This window comes from Taudactylus pleione, unplaced genomic scaffold, assembly GCF_031769625.1.
Source record: "Taudactylus pleione unplaced genomic scaffold, aTauple2 ptg000037l, whole genome shotgun sequence".
Taxonomy (NCBI): Eukaryota; Metazoa; Chordata; class Amphibia; order Anura; family Myobatrachidae; genus Taudactylus; species Taudactylus pleione.
In genome coordinates, this window is record NW_028284439.1 from 12,321,746 (window position 1) to 12,328,260 (window position 6,515).

Genomic DNA, 6,515 nt, shown 5'->3' on the forward strand with positions numbered 1-6,515 from the left:
TCAGCAGTGCACGCTAGTGCACTGCTGAACGCAGATTCCCGATGATCGGGAATCTGCGCTGGCGCATGACCCATTCTGTGCATGTGCAGAACGGGTCTGCAATCCCGCACGGAGACTGGCAGCAGACTGTCAGTGATTAACAGTCTGCTGCCGTTTGTGGGTGGGGAGGGGGCGGCTATGCCCTCCGTTCCCCGAAACGGAGACGTGTCACCGCCATTGGGGGGGAGGGAAGAAGCCAGGATCTCTGTCGGCAGACGGAGATTTCCTGTCTTCTTCCCATCAACTGCGGTGGCCGGCTGCATGACCCCCATGGGTCACCTTAGCCGACTGATGTTCTACAGAGTATCCGATGCTGCGTTGGAGAACTTTGTGCAGCAGGAGGCGTGATGCCTCCTGCAGTATTACCATATCTGCACAGATGGAATTGCAAAGTTGCTTGCGGGCCCTATAAATCAGGCCCTATGTTCATTTCACATAAAAGTTTAAGATTAAGGGCCTGATTCAGAGCCACTTGCACTGACAGAGCGGCCATGATGATGGTCACGATGGTCAAGGCCATCGCCACCATCGGGCTTGCGACGAGACCCTTGTGGTAGGGTCTCGTTTATCGCAAGCCCCAGAGAGCTTTCGGCTCAAACAGAGCCGGAAGCTCTCCACTGACATCACAAGTGATGTCAGTGGGGCCGCCCCCAAACGGCAGGCGTTCTCATGGGAACGCCTCCATTTAGGCAGCCACCCCCCAGGCCCGCTCACGAAAGGGGGCGAGCTGAACCTCAACATCGACAGCTCGCCCCCTTTGGTTTCAGATCTGGAGCGACAGATTGCCCATCGCTAGCCGGGTCTCGCGCATGCGCACGACGGAGCCGGCTCCGTCGTGCACATGCGCTGTGGGCCACCATCGACCTGGTTGCGAGCGCTCAGCGCTTGCGACCGGGTCTGAATCAGGCCCTCAGTCCATATCCAAAATGCTTGGGACCAGGGTTATTTTGGATATGGGAATATTACGTATTTTGGAATATTTGCATACCATAATGGGATATCTTGGGAATGGGACACAAATCTAAACACAGAATGCATTTATGTGTTATATACACCTTATAAACACAGCCTGCAGGTAATTTTATACAATATTTTCAATAATTTTGTGGCTTAAACAAAGTTTGTGCACATGCATTAAATTTATTTATGTTTCATATACACCTTATACACGAAGCCTGAAGGTAATTTTATACAATATTTTTAATTATTGTGTGCCTTAAATAAAGTTTGTGTACATTGACCCATCAAAAAGTAAAGGTTTTGCTATCTCAGTCATGCTAGAAAAATTCCGTATTTCGTAATATTCAGTTTTTCGGCATATTTGGATATTGAAGACTCAACCTGTAATTATATTAATAATTCACTACAGATGAAAGTATCCAATTTTTGAATAACAAACTTGTTCCTGTAGATTATAAACTTGCGAGCAGGGCGCCCGCAAAGTCTGTCTAAAGAGTATGCTGATGCTAACTTGATAATAACAATAATAATAATAATAATAATAATAATAATAATAATAATAATAATAAAATATAAGGTAGTGGTTCAGATAATGGACAATATTTAACAAGGCCTTAAGACATCATTGTGATCTTTTTGCAAAGACTACAATAAATATGTTGCATGTTTACAGGGGAGGACTGGGAGGGTCAGAGTTATGAGTTTATCAGCCTTTTATTTTAACTAAAATATTCTTATTTTTGGCCTCCTGTAATATTCAGATACAAACCTTGGACTCAAACAGTTCAAACTTTGCCTTTGCACTGATGTAAGATTTTTTGCAGTATTTAACTAATTTGTCTCAATTCAGATGTTATTTCAATTTATTCATAGAGTTATATAATAATTACCTGTAACATTCCTAAACTACAATTGTAAAGCGTCTTGTTTTGCACCAATGCATCTACACAGTCACATTATTATCACCACCTCCTACATCTGAAGTCGGCAGTGCGTAGCCCACGAAGTACGTCATGTTGCCATGCGCTGGCTTGGTGGGTATATTAAGGTGTGTGATAGGTCGTCTGCACGCATATCACTCGTTGCTGTCATGGGTAAAAAGGGCAATTTTTCAGAGTTGTAAAAAGGGATGATTATTGGCTTTCGTACCAAGGGTGGCAGTAATTCCGAAAGAGCGCAGTTTGTGAACTGTTCGCTTGCTGCTGTGGTGGAGGTGTATCGTGGCAAATAACCTACGTGGAAACTGCAGAGCACAACGTGCCATTGATGTGAAAGGTGAATGTCGGCTACGAAGGTGAGTGACGGCCGACCGACACACTACAGTGGAGCAGCTCACCATCAAAATGAACCTGGGGGCCACCAAACATGTGTATAAAATGACAGTTCAGCAACCCCTGCTGAGTATGGGGCTCCGAAGCAAACAGATGGTCACTGCATCTATGCTAACGAAGGTGCATTGGCGGAAAAGGCTTCACTTTTCACGGCTGTATCGGAATTGGACCTCCGCTGATTGGCGAGGGGTTGCCTTCTCCAATAAGTCACATTTTCTGATTCATCGAATGGATGGATGTTGGCGTGTCAGGTGAGAAACATCAGAGAACAAACACCCTGCAACCATTGCTGGAAGAACACAAGCTGGTGGTGGCAGCGTTATGGTCTTGGGAATGTTTTCATGGCATTCTCTGGGCCCAATCATCCATGTGGAAGGCACCCTCAACCAGTTTGATTATGACTCTATCCTTGCAGAGCACGTACACTCATACATGCTGATTGTCTTCCCTGAGACGGATGAGGTCTTCCAGCAAGACAATGCAACATGTCACGTGCTAGAAATGTAAGACAGTAGTTGGACGAGCACGACCAAGACTTCCAAGTGCTTCCCTGGCCCCCTAATTCCCTGAACTTGAACCCAATTGAGCATCTGTGGGACCACCTCGAACGTTGTGTTCCCTCTATGGATACTCCACAGGGTTCCAGCTGTTGTGGGATGCACAGCAGTCAGCATGGCTCCCGATACCTGTGCCAACCTACCAGCACCTTATTGAGTCACTCCCAGCCCATCTAGCTGCTGTCTGTGCTGCACATGGTGGTTACTCTGGCTGGTGGTCATAATAATGTGACTCGACTGTATATAAGATCATGGGACAGATCTCATGGTGACATATGCCCCCTCCAAGGACCAGCCAGGTTACCAAGGTTGCAAGTCAGTCTAGAAAAGGCAGTCTTGTAGGGAGAGAGGGGGATTCATGAAACAGAAGCTTGCTTATACTAATACTGTTATATATTGGAATCTGACTCTGCCAGATTTGTTGTTTAATGCCTGCAGTACCATATCTTACCACTGTGTTATATTCACTGCATTGTTTGATAGCACTGTTGTAAAATGTTGTTGCTTTATGTTTTGTCCCCAGGTCAGTAAAGGTGTTGAAAGCATGCTGTCTACAGCTCCTGATCTACTTGTATGTCTGTATGAATGAGTACATACGCAGACACTACAAATACGGCTTTGAAAAGATCTGCCCAGTCACAGGTATAAATAAAATTTTGGTGGCACAAGTGCCAGGTACGTGAGGCCCACCAGTTAAGAGGCCCAGAAAATGGCATCCTCAGCTGCCAGTCTCTATTGCAGTTGGTACCCCAGCTAACCTCAGGATATGAACTTGTACCTAGTTCATTTTAAGATTGTGCCTACTCGGAAGTCAAGAGACAACATTGCAAACTACAGCATACTGTACCAAGGTTTTCAGGAAGGCAAGAAATCTGAAGAGAGCACACTATATGAAAGCAGTGGTACATGCAGGGGGGGTTTCTAAGTACCCAGATTACCCACCATGACGGACCAATTTTTTTTATGAGACAAAGTCTTTACAATGGGCCATGATGTACTTGGGGGAATGCACTTTCAGTTATATCCCCCTATATTTAAACACAAATTTCTCCACATCCACTCTAGTCAGACACCTAACATATGGAGCAGTCTGGTAATTCTAACTACAGTATATGAAGCTAGTTGGGGATTGGATGTGTGGATGCACACTACATAGATCTGCTTAGCTGCGATGGTTTCAACTGACAATTGCACCAAGCTTCATATAATTAAAATTAACAGGCTTCCTACGCAGGACCAAATAGTCCTGTGTGTTAAGTGTCTTACTGTAGTATGTGATGTTGAGAGTTTGAGCCCAGAGTATGGCATACTGAGTATTGTGTACTTTAAATAAAAGGGGATGTGGGTGAATGACAAGATACACAAAAATCACACTCTTATTGATAGCTCAAAAGTTAAGAGTATGCATATGGTATAGGAAGTTTCGTGTTCAAATCCCTTGCTTTCAGTGTTCTGAAAGTAACTCTAATACCCCTTTCAGACATACACCCCAGCTTTAACAGAGCTCAGCCCTTGGACTCTGAACACGGGTTGAAGCTGGGGTTTCACAACTTACCCCCGTTCATACCTGAGTGATGGACCCAGGTTAAACTCTGGTCATCACCCTTCATACCGCACCCGGGTCTTCCGTCTAACAGCCGATGCTTGGAGATGATGTAATCTATAAGCACTACTGTGCCCACCAATCAAGCCCTTTTAGGCATGACCCTGGTCAGACCCTTTCAGACATAGGGGCTTATTCATCATTGGAGGTCGTATGGCCCCCGATGATTATGTTATCATCTCACTGCGAGGGATACTAAAGTACCCAACTTGCAGTGGGGGAAACTTGACACCGAAGCAATTCATAATTTCTCCAGTGCGGGGACAGCTGCTCCGAAAAGAAGCACTGGCATAAAATATTTTCATTTATGTTTTCTGGTCCAAGTTGTCAGTTATGAAAATTAAATTCAGATTTATTTCCCTGTTAAAGTTATCCTAATCAACTTAGCAAGATGTACCCTGACATTCTCAATACATGTGAGCTAGAGACACATCTGGTGGGAATGCTTGCTAATTGTCCCATTTTGGTGGAAAGTCAGATTTTATGCTTTTGAAATTCTTTTGGAAATAGTGTGGGAGGGCCCATGGTTCTTAATCTATCAAATGCTTCCAATTCTTGTTACAAGAAAACACAATGTAGCAAAATCATTAATATCAATGCATTGGAGGTCCCCCTCTCCTACAAATATTAGGGAATGGGTTACTAGAATTGATTTCTATATTAATATGGAAAATATCTCGATGACTTCTTCTGAATATTATCCAGAATTGTATCCACTTTGCAACAATGGTTAGAATATAGTACTTTGGTGGCTGTGGATTGAGGTTCAGGCATCCCCCATTTTATCCTATGGGAATTGCCCAGGTTCTGCTTACTATACCCTAAAATTTTGATGGACGTTGCAGTGGACTGCTTTAGTCGTATCTGGCAGATCTTTTATACATATGAATTTGCAACATCACCCCATAACACATCACCCCATAACAATGCAAATACATGGACTCTATTCTGAACTATTGTTCTTTATAATATTCACAACTCATCGTTACTTGGCAGATCCCGTACAGCCAAACCCATCTTTTATAAATAATGCTAAAACACAACGCAGACTTTAATTGGTTGTAATTGCATTCACTATTAATTATTGACACCACCTTGCCTAAAATGTCATGCTTTCTTGTTAATGAAGTTCCATCAGTCTTTTCACCCAGAGTAACAAGGGAGATCAGATGGTGTCGATTACTGTACTCTCGTCTCCTCCTCCTAATAGGTGCTGCATGAGCGCCCTGGAGAGAAGGTCATGCTTTGTGAAAGCCTGCTGTTATAATCACATTTAGACCTTCAGCCAATAAAGGCTAGGGCTGCGGGTAAAGCTCAGTGGGGAATAATGGAGGGACACTGAGCCAGGGGGGCCGCAGGTGTTAGTTGGGCCACTGTTCTGAATGCTGCTTGTTATCCATCACTAGTCTAGAACAAGGGTTTTTAACCAGTGGAACCTGTACCACCTGAGGGTACAAAACATTCAAGTTTCATGTAAGGTTCGTTCAATAAAAGATTCCTGCCACTACATGCATCTTATGCACTGTCATTTTTATGTGTACAGAGGGTATTCAATGCGAGATCGATTCCAGCACTGGCACCAGTACTGCTTCTTAAGCACGTTTATGTTTTTGATATTGGTGAAGCAGGTATATATTATTGTAGTGTGGTGTCTGCATGGTCAATCTGATACATACTTGCTTACTCTCCCAGAACGTTCGGGAAGCTAAAGAACTTCAAGTGCTGCTCTCAGCCACCCGGCCTTGCACATCTGCCTGGTGCCACCCACTGCCTGAGTTAAGTTGGCGGTCCGGGCGTCCTATGACGCAATTTGTCCTGAATCGCATCATTGTAGCCACACCACCCACTTTACAATGGTGGTAATCTTGGCATTGGGTAGCGGGGACATGATTTCGCAATTGCACCGCCCACCTATACAGGGTCATAGCCCCCTCTGTGCCGAACTGGCTGCCCCCTCCCGGAGTTTCACCTCCCATTAGTTGTGGTGGAGAGGGGCACATTTATGCTGTGCAAACATATTTAGAT